Source organism: Pogona vitticeps, chromosome 14 (genome assembly GCF_051106095.1).
Source record: "Pogona vitticeps strain Pit_001003342236 chromosome 14, PviZW2.1, whole genome shotgun sequence".
Classification (NCBI taxonomy): domain Eukaryota; kingdom Metazoa; phylum Chordata; class Lepidosauria; order Squamata; family Agamidae; genus Pogona; species Pogona vitticeps.
The window spans coordinates 17,293,207-17,315,000 of NC_135796.1; the positions used below are offsets into that span (position 1 = coordinate 17,293,207).

Sequence of the window (21,794 nt, forward strand, 5' to 3'; positions counted from 1 at the left end):
TTTGGCTAAGCCTGATTAACCTTGATGTTTACTTCTCTTGCATAGACTTAATATAGTTGTGTGTCTTGCATTTTCTTTGTTAGCAGAAACGGATAAGAGGTTTAAAAGCTTCTTTGGCAAATGAACCTGCTGTGCTAACTCAGTCTGAGATCTACTCACAAAGTATTTACGTAATGGTGGAATTGCTGTCCTTCTTTATAAGGATCAAAAATCACATCAAAGCAACAAGGATATGTATTCCATCTAGGTAGGCAACTTGTTCCAGCTTTCAGATGTCAACCCACTGTGTGATTTGGGCTGATTCATGCCTAGCTATACATTTCTTGATGCATTCCTGCATTGAGCAGGGGATTGGACTTGATGGCCTTATAGGCCCCTTCCAGCTTCATGGTTCTGTGATCACAGTGTGCTAGATATGACACAGAAGGAAAAAGAAATGAGAAAGGGAGGAAGAAATGAACCACAGATCGAGCCGAGTTTGAAGCGGCGGGTTGTCTCTCGAAGTAGGAAAACCCACTGCGATGGGTGGGGTTCTGGAGATAAAAGGCTTGGGCATGGCTGTATCAGATTTAAAGCGGTGGAGAGAACAGAAGCGAGGAGGGTGAAATTGAAAAGTTGGCTCACTTTTGAAATATGTCAGTACAGACAGAAGGCCAATATAGAAATTTAAAGAGCAGCCTCCTAGGATTAAAAAGAGATGGCATTATTACTGAGATAATTAATCAAAATGGAGCACAGTTATCCTCTGAATTAAAACTCCTGGAATCTCTCACCTGCTGGCATTGCCAGTGGGGTGGATTGTGGAACATATAGTCCTAAAAGGTAGCTTTACCAGGCTCTGAATAAATGTGTACGAAGTTATTTGGATGCTGTGCTCTTTAAATGAATGATGTGTATGTCTCCTTTTTAAACAACGAGGCTTTGAAGCAGGTGCCATGTTCTGGCATGGCTGTATGCTTCTTCGAACTCAATGATGACCTACCTGGCATATCCCTAATCCAGGCTGCCATAGGTGGGGTTTATTGCAGATGGTTAATTCAGATTTTTGCCGTTCAGATTCCTCTCCTCCCTGCTCCCCCCATCTCTTGACTTGAGCTCAAGTGGAGGGCAAATTGTCCCAGCCCATGTTAAACCAGTCTAGTTCAACAAAGCATTCTCTAACATTTCTAGTCTGCTTTTCTGCCTTTTATATTCTACTAGAGACGGTTGTATTTTTAATATTTTTCAAAATGTGTCATAAAATATAGCAGGTTTGTACTGCACAGCCGTCACAGTCTGTAGCTTCTTAAAAATAGCAGTGGCATCATGGTCTCTATAGTGAGCAATATTGGCTGTGCTTAACAGAGCACCTTATTTCTAATTCCTGAAATTCATGTTTTCCTGCTGTGTGCCTCAATCACCCTTTATTACTCACTTTCAAAGTCAGTTGCTTCTGGCAAGGTTACTAGGTGCTTTGTCAACCAAATTTCCCATGACATCCCTTTGTCACTTCTGTGCAGGTGAATGTTTACCTCTAAAAGATAACTAATTGCTGTTTTTTTTCTGTTCTTCTTCCCCTTCTAAAACCAAACATAGCTCAGATTCTTTCGAAATCTTGGGCCATTTAACCTTATTGTAGCATTAGCAGGCAGGAAATCCGCACATCTTCCAGCATGTCTCTATAGGGTCGATTAAACATTTAAAACTTGTTGAGGAGGGAAAGTTGATATTTTCATTCTAATTAATTCTGGGCCAAATTATACACGGATTGTGGAATTTGTTGTCCTAGCCCTTTGGATCTGACAGAAAGAGAGATAATTCTGACATAATGGACTTCTTTCTGTGACTTCCTTTCTTACTTTGGGCTAGAGCTTAACTGTCAAATCTGTTTTTCATTAGAGCAGCTCAGACTTCAACGATATGAAGCACACAGCTGAGGAAGGTACATATTTAGGTTGTTCAGTGCCAGCCTGTTATAACAATGGATGCCTAGGGCAACTGTTGGGAGATTCCATTCCAGGTACCGCTCTTCTTTGATTTAGTTAAGAGTCAAGAATATAGTTGGTAGGTACACACTCTTTTCATGTGTAAAAAAATAAACAAACCACGGAGCTTTGCAGCTGCCCTCAATGTCACATATCGCCCCCAACCCTTGTCCACATATGCTTCTACCACAGATGCTTATGGCTTTTGCCTGAAGTAGAGTAGACCTACTGAATCAATGGAGCTTACCAACAATTGACTTATCAAGTTCTGTGTTGGTTGAAGGGACCTCCACTTGCTGGGACTTACTGTTGGATTAAGACCTTTGTTTCTAGAAGATGTTTGTCTACAGCAGCTTAACCCAGTTGCTAGTCCCAGCTAGCGTAGCCCCATTGACATAATGGGGGTTACATACCATTTGCTAGATTACTAGATAGAGCTACCCTAGTCAGGAGAAGCTGCTGGATTTAAGCCGTAGGTTTTTGTGACTCAAAACACTGATGAGCTGAAGGGAGCTTCAAATATTGAGATTCGAAGACGGCTGCACTCCTTTGTTTCTATGGGCACATGACATGTAATGGTACCACTTTCTTCCGCTTTGTTTTGAGCTCAGCTGGAGTCCTTCGGAAAGATGTTGACCTGCTGGAATATATTCTGAGTTGGGCAACAAAGCGGGGGGTTTTTTTTGGACACCTTCTGCATAGTTAGTGCTCAACATTTCGAAACACATTGCTTCAAATAAGCTGAGTGGGAAAAGAGGGTTTATTTGCCTAACGTGTGTAGCATGGATTGTATCTCCTGCACATGAAATGTTATTTTTGAAAGCATAGAGTCTTTGAGGCTCGAACCGAAGCTATCATGCACCTTCTGAAAGATCTACTGTATATGTATATGAATGGCCCGGACACATTATGAGAAGACATTGTTGAGCACTTGTTCACTTAGCTCCTAAGCAGGAAACAGCAGATGACTTCTGCTGTGGAGGGCTCATAAACTCAGATAAAACTATCAGAACTTTCCCTTCTCCACTTGAAAAAAGAAAGAAAGAAACAGCGAGAAATAAACAAACATGCCTCTGTTCTGGGTCCTGTTCAAGCGATGTTAATGTGCTTTCCAGTCTTGGGGAGAGGCTGTAGCTCAGTAACGGGGTACCTAACATTGTGCTCAGAGTGGCACTCAGTTGAAGCCTTGTGGCCTCTTTAGGTTTAAGGGTTCAGGTGATGGCAAAGTCCTTCTTTGTGACCCCGAAGAGTGACTGCCAGAAGCTGGATGAACAAAATTTGGCTGAGGTGGCGAATTCTAAATACTTGCGAGAATCCTGGCGTTTTAAAATTGCGTGAGCAGTAAAGTTTAAATCCTCATTTGTAACATCCTAGCCTAAGAGGAGAAGGAAGCACAAATTTTATTCCCCTTAAACTGGAAGAGAGTCATGTCTTGTGAAAGGGATCAGGGTTAGCGGTGATGACTGTGAGAGTCATAGCTGAGTGCGGATTTGAGCCCTGGTTTCCTGAGTCCTCTTACTATTCTTCCACAGACTAATGCTAAGATCAGCTGTCCAAGCATGTCCATAAACCTTGCCCATGTTATGGAGGGAGAAGAAGTCCTATTTCTGTACTATATCCATTTAGAACATTCTGAGTACTTTCTACCTGGAAAGCCTGAAAAGGGTCACCATAAGTCAGAATGGACTTTGATGGCCCATAATGACAATGATGATTACAATATTATCCATCCTGGTTGCCTTCAAATTACCACAGGCAATCCAGGAAAGTGATTATTCGAATGTGTGCTTTAACAGCATAGGAAACATTTAGAGGTAATTAGTTAATCACTTGTCATGACTTTGTTGTTTTTGAGAATAAAATAAATTCCACCCCAAGTTCAGGTGGTGTTGGTGTTGTTGGTGGCCAGGGAAATATGAATGCTGTTAGTCTTCTTTTTGTTTGTGCAGAGAAACAGGAGGCAGAACATGTTGGGGAACAGGTGGGGTTTATCACAAATGAGATAAAACTGCATATTAATATAGAAATAATCAGAGGTATAAATAAAAGGTCTTCAACAGAAGAGACGATGGGAACAGAGCAGATGAGATTTGGATCCCTCACCGCAGCTGACGTAGTTTCTGTAATAAATAGACATTTGCTAAGTTTTTACCCACTGAACCCTCCTTTTTTGACTTGAGAATTTTTATGTTTCTGGATTACATTATTCCGAAACTCGCAACAATTCTGGGAGTTGTGAAGTTGTCTTCTCATAGTGCCCTGGGTGCGTGACAGTCATTGCCTGGTGAGCATTACAGGGACCATTACAAAAGTTGGCCATTTGGGGACTGAGAAGAATCACAGCGAGTGAGAAATTGAGAATTTCTTTTGGGAACTTTGATAGGAAGGAAGGAGTACATGGAAGGTGCTGGCGTTCCCTATTGTCTCCTACCGCCCCTTACCATTAAATTTCTATGAGGTAGAGAGACCAAGATGACTCAGAGTTTGGAGCTAGTTGAAATCCCCAACGTGCTGCTCTGGCCGCCTACTGTCACGTATTGAATTTCCAGCCTGCTGAGGGGATGTCTTGCAGAGTCTCTCGGGCAATGTACTCTCCAAAAGTCTCCAAAGTGGTCTCCTTTTAGTGCTAGAAAGCTGGAGCCGAGCTGCTTGTGCTCCCGATTTCCCGCTGGCTGGCTTGTTAAGCCCATATTGGTCTGGTTTCCCTCTAGGACCTTGATGTTCAGGGACTGGTGCTGACCTCCTTCATCTGAAATGCTGCCTTGATTCTCCACAACGCGTAGACACATCCCGGGTGGTTCTCTTGCGCCCCCAAGGTAAGTTCTGGTGTTTTATGTGTGGACATCTCTCAAGAGAGTCAGTCTCAGCTGAAGGGTTCGAGTCTCCTGCCCAAATCGTTTTGGCTTCACCCTCCGATTTCTAGTGGTACTGTATTAATGACTGTACGTACTCTGTGCCAGAAAGAGAAAGCAGGGGTATTGTGCACCCAGGCAATTAAAGTTCCGCCAGAAGGAAATGTGCATTCTAGGCTTACAAATGTACAAAACGGAGTAAAGGTATTCCTCTTGACCCGCGATGGTTTTTCTGATTGCAGTGAGGTTTGAGTTGCTAGGTAAGCTTTAGCAAGCCTGATCTCTGATCCTGAGATGTGTCATTCAACCTCTAGCTTTTGAGATTTCGGAAGGCCTTCAAGGAGATTTTCATAGCCATAAGACCTGAAAATTTGGAATGTTAATAATGTGATCTAATATAAACAGCGGTTTTCAGGAAGTAGAAATCTGCATTGTTATTATTTTGCAGCTTTGCAATACATGGACACCCCTGAAAGTATGCGGTGTTACAGGCTGTGCGCTTGATCTATCAATACCATTTTGTGCTAGCAAAAACAGAATGGTGCTAACTGTGTTCATTATGCAAACCAGGTAAATCTATGGGCTTCCCTCTTTTGCATATCTTGTTCATTGGGCTTGCCTGTGCACATGGTTGAGGTGAGAGTCCAATCCCCCGTGTGCCCCCCCGATGTGCAAAAACCTTGGTTCTTTGACAAGGAAAACGGCACTCCTTTGTAACTTTTAAGCAGAGTTTGGAAATAATTAGTTTCTTAAGTCCTGCTTCTGTGATGCAGCCCCCACAACCACTGAGAGGCTTTGGAAACACTTCCCCATGATGGAGCCCCACAGCATCTCTAGGATGCTGCCCAGAGGCAGACGGAAGGCCCTCTGAAATTCAGTGATGGATTGGTTGCAGGGTTTGGTGGTCTTGTCTTGTTTGCTTTGGGGAGCTAAACGAGGGTCAGACAAGGTTAGTACTTGAATGGAAGGCCTTTGGAGAGCATGGAGGATCTTAACAAAAGAATTCTGCCTGAATGCTCCCAACACTGGAGACATTCAAGGGAAAACTGGACCACCAGCTTTCAGATCTGCTTTGATCTGGATTCCTGAACTGAGCCGGGAGTTGGACTTGATGTTCTGATCGTCTCCTTCCAGCTATTCTGTGCTTCTGTGAAACCCGGAAAGCTGTATAGTCAGTCAGCGCTGACAGTGTTGGGCTAAATTCATCAATGTTTTCTCATGTAAGTGATGTCCCCCCCCCCCCCGCTCCGGGTACCCAGAAGTTTAAATGTCTCTTCAGAAAAAAGGTCTCTTTGTAGTTGTTTCTTTCTGTCTCCTTTCCAGTGAAATCACTTAGCTCCGCACATTATTTAGCCACATGATTATGACCTGGGAGGAAAGAGTGGGTGCTGTGTGTGGGCGCCAAGCCATAATGTCAGGTGACTTCCTGTTACCCACAGAAAATATTCTCTAACTTGACTCCTTTGTCTTCAACCAGCAATTTTCTGTTGCCCTTGAAAAGGAGCTCATGCCATATCTATTGTATTTATGGTAGGTTGTCAACCACAGGCGGGATCTTCCTACATACCATTGTACTCTGGCTTCTCTTCAGACTGCATGAGTTTTAGAGCTACAAATGTTTAAACAGGAATATTTTGCTTATTTTAAAAAGGGGGCAACAATTTCTTGAAAAGGATCTAGGATAGATTTCTTCTTATTTGTTTCAAATCTCCTATATTGTAGCTAGGTTTGTAAGTAATGAAAAGTCCTGTGGATGTTGCTGAAGAAAGATAGTATATCACACTCTTAAATGATGCACTCAGCGTCAGGAGGTGCAGTGGTAACGGCTGACCTATAGGCTGCTTTGACATGGACCAGTCTTTAAAAGTCGGTCAGTGATACATATCCCTTGTAGCTGGAGCTGGATGACTGAATTATGTAACTTCCCAGATGGGCCACGGGTCGTCCGATGTTGCTACAGAGTCCGCCTGGGTTCTGAGTGGTATGTGAAATATCACGGCCTGTGGGCAGACCAGCACGTTCTCTCCTCCTGTCCTTAATCCAGTAGGAAAACTTAATCAGCTCCTTCCCTTGTGGTTTGCTGTGTTGTAAATAAAGCCTTGGCTGGATTACATCCTTTGCTCTTGCATTACAGCGTCTTGAAGAAGGAGGCGAAAAATGTAAACAATACCGTGGGGTTTTTTTTGGGGGGGGGTCCTTGTGGATAGAAAACAATGATTTAGTTTTTTGGAAGAAGGAGAAGTTTCCATCTTTAGGAGGGCTTTTATCTAAATCACAGGTTGTGGAATTCTTATGGAACATGTATTTTACAGAGAAGAACCCTTTGCATTTAGAAAGGGTTGCCTTTCATGTGAGACTTGCAAATTTGTTTACCGAAGTTGTCAACTTCTTGGTGTGGTTGCGTCATAGCACACCGTCGTAGTGGTGAAGCAGAAGTTCTGTGGTCCAGTCAAAATGATAACCCAAATACTGCTGTTCCCAAGGGGGACAGAGACCCAGGCCGGTTGCTTGTGCAGTTATAGGCCCTGAAGGCCGTCCTCTGCCAACCGCCCGAAGGTCCAGTATGTATGGTGGAGCCAGTCAGACCACGAGCCTGCTTTGAGTGCTATACGGCAAAGGTGGGTGAGCTGTGGTCCTCTCTATGCTTGGCTCCAAATCCCATTAGACCCAAGCGGGATGAATAGTAATCAAGACTGACAGGAGCCGTAATCCCAGAAACTTCTAGATGGGAAATGGTTACTTACCCTGGACTGGAAATAGGAAACATTATCTTTCTAGCCTAGTACTCCAAAATGTCTGAGATAGCCTGGCCATCCTCGCTGGAGCGTTTTGGGAGTCATAGGTAAAAAAACAGACTTCTTTTTCGCATCTCTGCATCGACATCAACCTCAGTTACAGAATATCTCAGATTAATAAGGAGTCTCGGAGCATGCACAGAGTGCTCACCCTTAAAGATGAGAGGAAGGACACCTCGACTTTAAGACATGCCTTTCAAAAACTGGATTCTCAGTGCTATTTTGAGTTTCACCAATTAAGCATCGATACGGATTTGCATTTAATAAGTCCCCAGGGCGTACCACCTATGACATGGAAAAGAAAAGTCCATTGTATATTCCACCCCTTCCACTGCCACCCCTCCGCAGTCTATGCTCAGTCTCTGTTAATATAAATACACAATTACAGAATGGAAAACCTGATGAGAGTTATGGCAAACTTGGCTCAAAAACAATGAAAGCAAACGACAATTAAATAAATCCTTCTTTTATAAAAGGAGAGCGAGAGGAAACTTAATGTGTACTTTATTTTAGCACGCAGGAGCTTTCTGAAAAATAAATTTCCTGAATGAGCCATTTGGACAGTCTCTGTGGAATTTAAGATCCACGTCATTAATTTAATTCCACTGCTTCCATTAAAACTGACTACAGATTTCTTTTTTTTTTTTTACTACAGCGTACAGTACAGATGCACTTTAAGTGGAAAACCAAGACAACTGGAAAAACAGTATGAAGGGAAAAGTACTAAGAAGGAGTGGCTAATGGTTTTTGAAAGACTTCTGGAAACTCGAGCATTAGGCAGGTTGGCATTAGCGAATTAAAGTCCAAAAATTAAAAAAAATATTTTTGCCTTCCCCCCCCTTAACCACTTTAAATGATGCCTCTAATACTGTACCTTTGGAGCTGACAGGAAGGAGAAGGGTGGGTTCATAAGGCAACTCCTTAAATTAAAAAGGTCTCCAACTACAAATGATGTCGAGGATACAAGTGTGGGAGCAAGATTTATTGAAAGGGTGCCAGCAAGTCAATTTGGAGTTATAGTGACCCTTTTTTCAGGATTTTCCAGGCTGAGAGTACTCAGACGTGGTTGACCCTTCCCTTCTTCTGGGGGCGCCCTGGGACTGTGCAGTTGGCCCAACGTGACCCAGGCAGGCTCTACTCACAGAAGGCCCAGTGGGGGAATCGAACTGCCGACATCTGACTCCTCCGTTCGATACTTAACCATTGAGCTAGCCAGCCAGCTAATAATAAAAAGTGTTTAGTTTAAGGTGTTTGGATAGACAGGCTGGAGCATTTTGCTGTGAGGCGCTGCAAAGTACAGGTCCTGCTGAACTTTAGTTCTCACGTGATGGTTGTTGACCTTGTCTTGCTTTATTGCTTATTGGAGAGCCCCTCTCAGCTAAGCAATGGAGATTTGAGGGACACTGAATTTGAGAGAGAGGGAGAGTAAAATCTTAAATCTGCACTAGAAGAGTTTGTACCACTGGACATTAGGACACAGTCAAGCAGGACAGGTCAAGCTACCCACTTTGGCTATATTCTTTACCCAATCCATCATAGAAATGAATGTCAGCATTGGCAGTATAAAGACTGCCTGTTAACCGACTGTTTTGTATTGATCAAAGAGGCTGTGTGCCCCAGCAAGGGCGGATCCTGCTTTGAATCCATTGTTGGAATTTTTATTGTCTAGGTTGGAAGGCTAAATGTTTTTAATTTTACAGCTCTTACTAACTTAACGGGCTACCCCAGATGAACTCTTAAAAGCACTGATCGTCTGATGAGACCTCTGTCTTTGTCGGCAGCATCCTTCCTCCGTTGCCTCTTCAGACAATGTTCTCCAGTCTGACCACATTGAGAGGGGTTTGCCAGCCTCTGCTGTAAATAGGCTGCAGGTTGGTCTTAGGGTCTTAAACTGAGGTAGTCCAACCCATATGCAGGACGCCAGGTTGAAGAGAGAAGGGGTGGTTTTGCTACAGAGTACTAATAACCTGCCATTGAGTGAAATTTGCTTTTGGATTGTAGAGAAGGCTGAACATGAAATAGAGAGCTAAATGCTAGTTACACTGTGTTTTACGGTAACCCACTTCTGTGTTTACATGTGCTTGCATCACAGTTGAATCTCTGAACGGGCACAGCCTTGCTTTGTATATACGTACACACATGTCCTTCCAGTTGTGACAGGCAACAGCAAGGAAATGCTGCTTTTCCATTCCAGCTTTCGTTTTTTCCAAGTTAAAGGTCACCATCCGTTTCTGGACTGCAGCCCGGAAGAAAGGTCTCTCCCTCTTCATTTGCAAACAGTGGTTGTTGGAACAGGTCCAGATTCCAAAGCCATTTCAGTCCCTACCCCTGCGATGCTTCTAGCGCACATCGCATGAGGCGAGTTTGCTCCCCAGCCCGTGAAGTCATTCATTACCCTGTGTGCCGTTTGCAAGCAAGAGAGGCAGAAAATGCCACTTTATGGGCATCACCTCCTGTGCGTCATCTTGGTTCTGAACCTTCAACATTTGTAACCTGAGGCTGACCCGAGTTACCCTTTTTTGAGGGGGTGTTTAAATACCAGCCCAAAAGATTTTCCTCTGAATGGGTGTAAGGCACAATTAAAAGGAAGTCTAAGAGGCCTTTTCAGCTCATGCCATGATCTTCCCAAAAAGCAACCTGTTGTTTCTCCCGTGCACCGAATAACAGCTTCGGGCAAAAGCTACAGCTAGGCAAGTGTTTTGCCTGTGGCCTCTCATGGGACTTTGTATGCTGCGAATGTCTTCAGACATGGCTTGAAGACTATCTGGGGGGTGGTGCAGTATCAACCACTGCAGCTGGGCAGGAAACACAGAATCTTGACACCACGGATCTTCTCATCTAATCCCATGCAAATGCAAGATATTTCAATAAAGCATCTCCTGCAGATGAAGGAAGCCACACTGCCTTCTAAGGGAGCGTGTTGTCTACTACCAGACTGCTAGGACTCTTCCCTTAAGTTTGCCTGTTGCACTTTGAATTTAATCTTAAAGCCCGAAGCCCAGCTTGGCATCTCTTTTCTCTCTCAGCAGTCCTGTTTCACCCTCTAACTTTCTTGGAGGCAGAATATTTCTACTTCTGCTGTATAGCTAGAATTTGGGAGAGATGTCTTTTGGGGGGGCTAATTCCCAGAATCCCCCAGCCGGAACAGGGCTCTTGACGATGCTGGCAATGGAATTGGGAGAGCTGTAAAGGATTCTTAGAGATGTAGTCCAAAAACAACAACAACAAAAACCCAAAACCTGGAGACCAGGGAATTATGGGAACTGTAGTTAGCTCTCCAAGGACCATCTAGCACCTTGCGTGACATTGGCACTTCAAAAATAAAATTAATGTATAAATAGAAAGTATTCTTCATTAAAGGGCAAAGTAAAAAGAAAGCACACATTAGATAATGTAATACCGGTATTTACGGTATATTCTTCCTGTTTGTTTTCTGCAATTGTTTTTTATCTTTTTGCTTTCCCCCCCTCCAACAACAACATTAATGTATTTGTCCTTTTCTCCTCTGGATTTTTATTCTGCTTGAAAACTCCATAATTAAAAGATTAATCTATATTCTGGGCCAACCCTATATTATTAATAATGCATGCTGTATTGAGAGTATACTGTATGATTGCTCCGGCTCTTAAGTTTTATAAATGCAGGATTCCCAAGGCAGTCTTCACGCTCGGAGACCAAGGCTTATAGCTAGAAATATAAGCTTTGTCATTGGGGAGGGGGCCTTGAGGAGAGAATACAGAACAGCCACGACACAAGTACAAATTGCTTAATATCTTTAAAACAGGGTTGGGAAAAATAGAACTCTCTGGATGTTGTTGAACAGCAACCCCCAGTTTTTCTCATCTTCACTCTTTTAGCTAGGGATCATGGAAGTTGTGGTTCATCCACAGCTGGAGGGTTGTGCATATGCACATGCACCACACCCTCCCTCACAGCCATTGGTATCCAAACTTCCTTGGTTGCCTTAATAGATCACCCTTTGTTGGGAGAGAAAACAATCTTCTGGAGTTTTCATCTCTCTCTAGCTTTTGATGTCATTGGCCATGATGTCTTCATGGACATACTCTGCGGGTTGAGTTTAAGGAGATTGGGGGGGGGTGCACTTTGGGTGCTTCTTAAAGAGAAGGGCAGGGTAAAATATTGTAAATAAACTAACTAACAAACAAACTAACTAACTAATAAAGGTCCCATCTTATCTCACATACTCTTTAACATTTCTGTAAAATGGCTAGTTGAAGTCATTTAAGGTCTTGAAGTGAAATGCCGTCGGTGTGCTCATGACATCCACCCAACTTGATTTGCTTTGTCATCTGAGCCAGAGGAGTCTAGCCAGGTGTTGAACCGATGTCTAGAGGCAGTAATGGGGTGGATGACATTTCGTGAATGGAAGCTGAATCCTGACAATGCGGAAGCAATCGTGGGTAGGTGTTTTTCGAGCCCAGGACATCAGTTTCCAACCTGTTCAAGACAGGATTGTTCTGGTCTTGAAGTAACAGAGATAGCAGTTTGGAGGTACGCCTTGATTCACCTGAAGGCTCAGGTCACACAAAGTGCAGTTTTTTTTCCCCATATTTGGCTGGTTTGTCAAACTGGAAAATCCCTGGGCATAAACAGCTTTGGCTTCAAGTGCTCCATGCTCTGGTAAACCTACTGATTAAGCTACTGCAATGCATTTTTACATGGGTGCCCCCTTGAAGATTATCTGCTGTAGGCTTCAATGGCTTCAGAATTCAGCTGCTAAAATTCTGACTTCTGATGTGGAGCCATATTACACCATTTCCTAAAGAATTACGTTGGCTTCCTGTTTGTCTCCCAGTCCAGTTCGAGACACTGGTGCTCCTTTTAGACTAAACTTTTGAACTAGACAAATAAAAAAACAACAGATATACCCAGAGGGATCATTCCCTTTTTCTCTGTGGCTGTTGCCAAGTGTAAAGAGCTCATCTTATTTCATCACCAGAAAATAAAGGGGACATTTGAGTGCAGGATCCTTTCTCACTCAACACTTCCAAATGCAGCTCCCGTGTTTTGAAAAGCTGTTTCTAAAAACTTCCCCATGTGTGTGGGAGAGGATTTTGGGACTCTGTGGTGTTACTTCTGGAGGATGGAGAATACAGATTTAGCAATGTTATTGCCACATCTGATGAAGGAAGGCCATCTGTGTGTTCTTGATATAACTGTAGATACATATTCCCCCCCCCTCCATTTCGGAATAAACAGCACGTTTGGGCTAAAGTCAGTCTGAACCACATGTAGGCTGCAGAAACAGTTCCATCTACCTATATCTTGATGGCCCTTATCTTAGCTCCGGATGGCTCAATTCATGCTTACTTTCACTCTTTGGGGTTTGCATTTTCTGGGATAATTGGCAGATCTGAGCTGTCTCTGTCTGGTCTCTCCCTCACACACACTCACACACACACACACACACACACGCACGCACACACACACACACACACACACACACACACACCTGCATACAGAGAGAGAAGGAAGGATGGTTCATCAGCTGGGTGGCTTGCCATACATAATTACAAAGGATATAGTGGCCTAAATCCTAGGGGTATAAAATTATGCCAATCAAAGCTTGTGACATGATCAGTCACCATAGGTAAAATTAAACATCATAACGCAGTGGTTGTTCTGGGTTTTTCGGGCTCTTTGGCCGTGTTCTGAAGGTTGTTCTTCCTGACGTTTCGCCAGTCTCTGTGGCCGGCAACTTCAGAGGACAGCAACCTAGCTTTCCCATACTTTGTGGTACTTGGTCGTAACTAGCTATCTTGGCTAGAATAACTGCTTCCGTGCACCTCTATGGCCGCCCTCTCTTATTTTAGTATCTGGTTGTCAGGGTGACTGCTCTCCTGGTGTTTGCTGTGAAACTGGAAGAAAGATAACAGTTGGGATGGAGTATGTGTACAGGAAAGAACAATCTGTACGGAGTCGTAGATAGAAGTGTTGTAAAAGTTAATGTTAAAAAAGAGTCTCAGGATGTTGAATTAGCAGAACTGGCCCCAAAGAACTGTCTGGTGTACGTGTTTTGTCGCTGCTGTGTTTGCAACTGGGTGTGAGTGAGGACAGCACGCTTATTTTATTTAAGGCCTAAAAGCGTAATCAGTTCTTATAATTAACTGATAACCTGTTGACTTGTCACCCTGCGAATGAGGCCTCCTTGCTTTGTAATCTGTTTGACAGGGTTTTACCCTGTTGTCAGTCTTTTAATTGCTGGGAGAATATAACCCAGATGTTTGATCTCTGCTGTCTGTTTTTGTGTTTGCCCCTCCATGCCTTTCTTTCATTAGTTTGCTAATTTGTCAACCTTTTTAGGGCGCGAATCAGGTCTGGTGGGCTTTTGAGGGCTACACAGCCAATTCTGTTTACTAATGTTACAAGGAGATTTATTCATTGGGGAATTTATATCTTTTCCCATTGAGATAAGGTTGCAATCCCCAGAGAAAAAGAAGTCACAAACTGAGAGAGATAAGTTTGCTATGCTCTGGTGTAGAACAACTCAAAAATTCATCACTAATGTTAAAAGCAGACGGTTATTAGTACAGTATAGGAAGTAACGCCTGCTGAGTCTTAGCTGTCCACTGAAAGGTGGAGAAAATACATGGCAGAGAGACTTCCCTTGACAGAATGTCTCAGAGTTTTGGTGCCAACATAAAAAAGGCTCTCTCCCACCGTAGAGGAGAACAACAGGGCAATAGCTCGGTGGAAGAGCTGCTGTTTGCATGATGAAGACACCAGGTTTGCTGTGGTTAGAAATGAGTGAGATGCTATCTGGAGAGCCATTCACCGGTTCCATCTTAGTGGGCTTGTCATCACACAGCTTGTTAAAAGTGCTTTTCAAGGTCTACCGTTCCCACAGTATCCCAGGCCAGTTATGGTGGTTTGGGACATTTTGAGAGGTAGGTGTTTCAAAATGGTTGTTTTCAAAGATCTGCTATTTTGTACAGGAATATCGGTAACTGATTTGTCGCAAACCATCCAGATGGATCCCTTTAACTGGAGAAGGAAGGAGCCTCAGACATTCACCATATAAAGCATTCGCTCTGTTCTCTGATGTGGTCTTTTTTTCTGAGCCAAGGTCCTCATTTCCCATACTCCCCCCCCTCTCTTTGTAGGCGTGTTTGTGTACAAATCGGAACACCTCTACCCATTTCCCCCCATGGAATGAAATGAGCATTTTCCTCCCGGGAACCTCTCATTTTTAGTTTCTCAAGAGCTCTCTAAACATCAAATCTAACGGCCGCCCCGTGCTTCAGGAGGCGAAATTGTACAAGCCAGCAGGTGGAAAACGACCCCCTCCCCCCTTACGTGTTCTTGGCCCGGCTCCTTGTGCGAAAAGCTTTGTTGCTGCATTTTCTTTTCTGATGGATTGGCTGTGCTCAGGCCCGCCTTACCGCCTATTCTGATGGCAGGGCATATTTAATGAACATTTCACGGAAGGGTTTCGCTTAAATAGCAATCTGGTTTGACTAGTAGAAAACTGGGAATATGTAGTAAGGAAGAGGTTGAAAGTGTGGTGGGTTTTCAGTGGAACTTAGGTCTCTTTCTGCTCCGTGCCAGTGATTTTGGGGAACTCTTGCTTCCTTCAGTACTTTATCAGGGGCTCAGATCAGCAAGTGGCAAAGTCATTTTTCCTTCCAGGCAGCTTGTCTGTCCCGGGATCATGGACAGAGCCTGTCAGAGAGGGTGGCATGCTTTTCAGCACCGGATGGAAAATAAATCTCATTTCCCCAGACTTTTCCCCATGTTACCTGTGCTGGTTTTAATGTTCCTTGGAAATTGCACCTTCATTTTGATCTTATTGGTGGGCTTGCACTTTGAAAGTACATATGGCTTTGCTCAGAGCTAGGAAAATGCCCCCTTTTTTTAAAGAGCTGCCATAAGCTCTCCTTCCGTTGGTGTGGCCTGTGGGATGCTGTTCTGGGCTCAGATCCCATTCTCCTGGGACAGGTTACCTCCGGTGCCTTGTGTTACCATCTTAATGGTGCCCCCGAAGCTGATATGCTGGGGCAGTTTTAGCGCTCTCGCCCCGTGTCGGCCGTAAGAAAGTGGTCTTGGCTGGCTGCCTCACCAGAGTTTATGGCTGAGGGCTGGCTTTCTCCAAAGAGCGCCTCTGTGCATTTTGTACAGCTCTCCGCTTCTCCATGGCAACCTGGCTTAGTGTTCCCTTCTCAGGAGAGAATCCGTTTTCTTTTCTGTGTCCCCTTTCCCCCGCCCGCCCCCCAGCTTGACCGCCCATGCTTTCCACCCCTTCTCTTCCCCTGGGCTTTTCTGTCCATGGACATGGATGCCTTGCTGAGATTTGTTGGTCTCTGGAGTGTGTAAGGGAAAAATCGATGGCCGCTAAGGTTCAAGAAGCCTTGAGATCAGAGGATGGCAAAATGAAGGAATGTTTCGAAGATTGCTGAGAGAATATCTTTAGTAGAATATCTTTAATAGATATTTCACAAACACCAGGTTACGGTCATTTTTCTCAGCTGGTATAACTGTTCAACAATCACTGCTTGGTTATTTCTTCAGAGTGGCTGCAGTTTTGATGATATATTCACACATTTGACTAAGAAAGCCAAAACACAAGGATACCTTGTGTTTTCAATATGGTGCCTTAATGGGCTTGTATTGTTCCCTCCTGTTGGCCTGTTGCACCACTGCTGGGCATGGAACGAGCCGAGGCCTCTCCGTCCATGGTTGGTTTGGCATAACATCTGGATTGAAATTTCTGCTTTGTTGCCCGTTCAATAACCTTTGGCTTGTGGCTCTTTGGGAAGAGAACGACCTCATGATCTCTGCTCAGTTGTCATGCTGGACAAACCACAAATGGCCTCAGACTCTAGGTAAAAGCTGCGCTTACGAGAATGAAGATATCGGCTCTACAGTGTAGTCCTAGAAGCAGCTGGAAGGCGATTCTTGGGAATGCTTGTGAGAAATGAGGCCAAAGCGAAAGAAAATTACAAAATGAAGCCGACGAGAAAGTTGTGTCACCTTAAAAACTAACCGCTACATATTAATGTGAGCTTTCGTAGACAAGGCTACTTCCTCAGACGTAAGAGTTGGGACTACCTAGAAAATATTTATACATGAACATTGTGTGTGTGTGTGTGTGTGTGTGTGTGTGTGTGTGTGTGAGAGAGAGAGAGAGAGAGAGAGAGAGAGAGAGAGAGGTGTTTCTGGTTCACCTGCATTGCAAGGTAACAGCTCCCTGAACATCTTAGGTGCTTTTTTTCTCTTTCATAAGAAAAGGACCAAACCTAAGTCACGGTGTCCCTTGAGAGCTCTGGCAGTTCAGGGACATTCGGTGAGTGTAAGGTCACATCAGGAGTGTACCTAATTACTGCTTTGGGAAAAACAATGCCTTGAGGAAGGTTTGGTTTTGGTTACAGAACTACCTGTCAGTTCAGGAGAACAGTCAGAAAAGGCTCCTTTTGTAATGGAAAAACAATATTGACTGTGTACTTGGTGCATCCTCAAATGACTTGTTGCTTTGGGAAAAGTAAATATAGCCAGGGAGCAGATGGAACACTTCTCGATGCAATTTGATAGTCAAGGTTTTTTTAACAGGCATTTATAATACATTTTTACTTGACTTGTTATTTTCTGTATTTTAGAATAATGATCAGGAAGCATTGACTTCTTCATCTGCTCCTCTCCTTCCCTTTTTATTATTTTAAAATATCCTTTACTATTTGACTTCCTTTCTCTTCATTTCTTTGAGCTGTGCATTTTATTTATTATTTATTTATTTTTGGACTTATATAGCGCTACAAGCACGCTCCAGGCAGTTTACAATTTTAATTATACAGGCTACACATTGCCCCCCCCCCAGCAAGCTGGGTACTCATTTTACCGACCTCGGAAGGATGGAAGGCTGAGTCAACCTTGAGCTGCTACCTGGGATTTGAACCCCAGGTCGTGAGCACAGTTTTAGCTGCAGTACAGCGTTTTAACCACTGCGCCACGAGGCTCATTTTGCTTGGTGCTGCAAGCAAAGAACCTGTCCTTAAAGTTGGCTTGCTCCCACTAGGAAGGATTGAATCAATCCTGATTACATCCGTTTCCGGATTTGTCCAGTTTTGGTTTCACTCCCATTTCCTGATTTGTTTACATTTTTAAAAAAATCTTCACAAAAATGTCTGCGCATTTCCATGAGCATTTCTCAGAATGATTGCATTTTGGAAAAGAAGTGCATTTTAGTAAGCTATTTTCCATAAGGAAAAAAAGTGTTTTTACACCAACCCTTCTGTAATACAGTCATCTTCTATACATTTTTAAATGTATACATGTTGGCTAAATCCAGTTTTATTTCCAGATAGAATGGACCCACTGCAAATAACAAGACTAAAGGGGTGTGTGTTTGTGTATGTAAATGCTGGAACCTACTGTAGTTTCATCAACATTAGCTAGCTACTGTATTATAAAAAGTATATTTGAGATGATGTGTTTCAGTTGTTCCCAGTTAGAGAGAGTCTGGTGGACCCCAGTACCTTTTCAGTGAAACTGAAGTATAACACTTAGACTTCTTCAATGAAACTATGCTTGAGAGGAGACTTTTATAGACACAGTTTAGGAGAGTCCATGGAATGTGAGATAGCACAGGTGGCAAAAAATGTTGACAGAATCCATAAATTGATTAAATTGAATTTTTTTTAAAAAAAATCAAGCATCTTGCAGATATGCTTTGGATTCTTTCATTGAGCAGGGGGTTGGACACAAAAGCCTTTTCCAGCTCTATTAGTCTATGATTCTACAATCTGTAAATACCCCTGTCGGGGTGCATTAGTACACTAGTGCATTAAGCAATATTTTTTCACAGGCAACAGATGAATTTCTGTGGTTTTTGAGAATATTACGCGGGAGGTGTGTACAGGGGGATGGTTCCTGAAATCCATTGTATAAGATGTTGACACTTCGTTAACATGCTAGTTTTGTAGCAACAATTCCTTGGATAAAGCCAAGATTCATTCCTCTCACTTCTTCTCTTCCTCTTTATTTATTTCCAGATGTATTTAAAAATGAATAAAACATCTGGCCAGATGGATTTTTAAAAGGTCAGATGCCAGGCCGCTGTTCTGTTTCAGTCATTCTTCTTGTATCGCTTCCCCAGTGGAACAAATGCATGCATTGTGATCCATTTCCTTCCTGACTAGATTTTCACGTTGTGTGTCTGTGTATGCGAGATTCTGCTGTCCATATTCCATTACTGCTCTCTAAAAGAGTGTGTTCCTCTTCTCTTGTTGGAAGTGTGAAAAACGTATAAGGAAGATGAGATTCTCAGACTGTGTGCTTACACCTGGTTGTTGTTGTTGTCGTCATCATCATCATGATGTGCCATCAAGTCAGTTCTGACATGATCATCACTCTTTTCAGGGTCTTCTAGGTAGAGAATACTCATAAGTGGTTGACCATCCCCTTCTTCTGGGGTTGCCCTGGGACTGTGCAGCTGGCCCAAGGCTACCCAGGCTGGCTCTTCTCCCAAGAAGCACAGTGGGGGAATCGAACTCCCAACCTCTGGCTCCACATCCAGAGACCTAAGTCGCTGAGCTATTCAGCCAGCGACCCACCTGGTTAAAGAAACCTGATTAAGCTTATTCCTGCAACAATCCACCACATACAGGAAGTACATTTTCTATTTATTAACGTTTACAGTATTAGCCAGGTAGGTGGCAGGGTTAAAAATGTCTCTCAGCAGTGTTTCCAGCATTGCTTTCTGTAGGTTATAAATAATTGTGGGAGGGATATTTTCCCTAATAACTAGTGGCAGCAAGATAGTATCCTTTACTTGCTACTGGATTTTAGGAGGGCCAGTATCCTTCTTCAGGAGAGAGTGCAGTCTGTTTGTTGAAACAGGTTATTACTGAGAGCAGTGTCTGGCGATGTGAAAAGGCAGGAGGCTATGAGCCTGGGTGTATGTTAATAGTTGGTTTGAGGTTTTTGTTTGTTTGTTTGTTTGTTTCTTGTTTCTTCCTCTTTACTTGCATTTTATTTTGGCCACTGCTGTTCACCAACCAGCAAAAATAACCCTCCTGAGGACCCAGTAAGTAACAGAGAGAGGCACTTGGAAATACTGTCTTGCATGCCTTGGGTTTTATTTAATTTTTTACAATGTTGGGGGAGAAACAAGCAAGTGGCTTTCAGTAGAGAGGTAGGTAGCTACGTACAGTATTTGGTTGGCAATGTAGCCTTGGATTTTCCTAGAGACTCAATAATCTCACTTCAGGTTAAAATGCCCCTTGGGTTAAAAGTGGTTTTGTCTTCCTGTGCTGAGCTATTACCATCCCAAATATGTTGTTGATGTTCTTATACTAGTGGTGTGCATGCTTCGTAGAGCATCCTCTGAAAAAGGGAGAGAGGAGAGGGACAGGATTCAGCCAAGAGGATCTTTCCATATAAAAGCTAACAGCAAGGGAGATTTTGGGGGGAAAAAGTGGGAAGAACAACAAGGTAGGAAGGTAAGAATATACACAAAGGCAATTTTATATACTTAGGTTTAGATTTATTTAGAGATTGGATTCAACTAATGATTATTAGACTTGTAAATTTGCACCATTTTACACCCATGACCGGTTCCGTAGACAAATAAGCCGCAGAGGTTCTTGTGTGAATTTGTCTCTTGTGGATGTTGCATCTGATGATCTACAAACTGAGATAGTTAACTGTGCAAAATAGGATAGAGAGAACAGGATGCTGCAATCTCCTCTTGAGGGCAGCGCACAGAGAAAAGTTGGCAATTTAGCAGCGCTTCTTCCTGAACTCCCTTCTTCTCAGACCTTATTGTGAGCCAATGATGTGGTGAAATCCATTGTAATTCCATGGGAAGATTAATGGGAAGTTTGGAGTAAAGGTACTGTCTGCCTCTGAATTTTGTTCAATCTGTTCCCTCGCCTTAAATTAGGAAATAAGAAAAGAAGGACCCAGCAAATATAACATAGTCTTGTTTCTCCTTGAAAACTAGATGATTTAACGTGTCCAGTGCTGTCATAAATCTGCTGTTCTTTAAACCACAGCAAGAACCAACAGATTATTGGTGAATTGGAGCATTAGGTCACTCATTCAGGAGGCTTTGGTTAATTGCCTTTCTCTGAAACTGACCTCCTGCTGATGACCTTGGGCAAGTCAATAGTGGCTTGTGAAGTGAGGTAAGAACAGAAAGGCAAAATAATGGATTCAAGCAGATTTAGGGCAATTGAATCCCCCGTAGTTTCTGATTTCACACGAACATGCTCCTTTGTGCTTAGTGTTCTGGGAAATGCATGCTTGGATATATCGAGAGAGGGTATTCATTAGCTGAGCATATTCTCTGGAAAATATTCTCATAGGAGTGGATGATTTATCATCTTGCTGTAGTTTATCTCTTTCCAACCTTCAAAGGGAAACATCTCTACTACAACTGAACTTGTGGTTATTTTTTTAACCAGTTCTACTACTGTAGTTGGATTTCCCTCAAAGAACCCTGGGAAGTTTAGGTGGGAAAGATGCCGAGAATTCTCAAAGATCCTTTGTCTCTTCACCAAATTACTTCTCTCGAGGGCAATACAGAATAGAAGGTCTATGTTAAAAAGCACGTATTGCAGTAAATTTTGGCTCCTCGCAACAGCCAGCTTTTTACTTGATCCAGGAGAACAATCACATGGTAGAGAGGATAGTGACAGCCCCTTCTCCTAAATGATGCTGCAGGTTACATGTTTTATTAGACCAACAACAAGTTTAAAAAGATGCAAACTGCTGAGGGATGCAGGACTCAGATATTCCTGTTTGGCTGAGGAAGCATTATGTGGTATCTGGAAGTTTGCATGATTTCTAGCAGCTATCTCTTCTCCCACCCGTGAAAGATACTATGCTGTTGACCCAACGTCTTTGGTTTCATAAGCTCAGCCTTTACATAGAGCGTGATGCCATTGAGCAGCATATGATGTTTATTATTGCCTCAGAGACTCTGGCATAAGTTTATAACAGCTGCATCGCTGGGATCACAAATATCTGCTTGGACCTTCACAATACAAGGAGGTAGTAAAAATATCTCCTGCAGCTCGAAGCCTATCTCTTGCTTATGACACATGCTGGTTATTTTCGGTACAGTGGGGCTATTTTTATGCCCAGTGCTTCTCTGTTGGAGTTACTATGGAAACCATGTTATTGGTTTGGGTGGAGAACAGTGACCCTGGCAGATGTTGACTAAA

At 43.1% G+C, this 21,794-nt stretch overlaps 1 protein-coding gene across 8 annotated transcripts in view; it reads left to right on the plus strand.

The window, feature by feature from the left end:
* Positions 1-21,794, plus strand: part of PITPNM2 (phosphatidylinositol transfer protein membrane associated 2) — a 105,613-nt gene that overhangs the window by 11,329 nt on the left and 72,490 nt on the right. For 7 of the 8 annotated variants that reach the window (XM_072983239.2, XM_078381760.1, XM_072983245.2 and 4 more), the window contains exon 2: positions 4,676-4,780. The exons of the other annotated variant lie outside the window; for it this stretch is intronic. The gene's annotated coding sequence lies outside the window, so the exon portion shown is untranslated. The remainder of the gene's footprint in view (positions 1-4,675; positions 4,781-21,794) is intronic. 8 annotated transcript variants of the gene reach the window in all.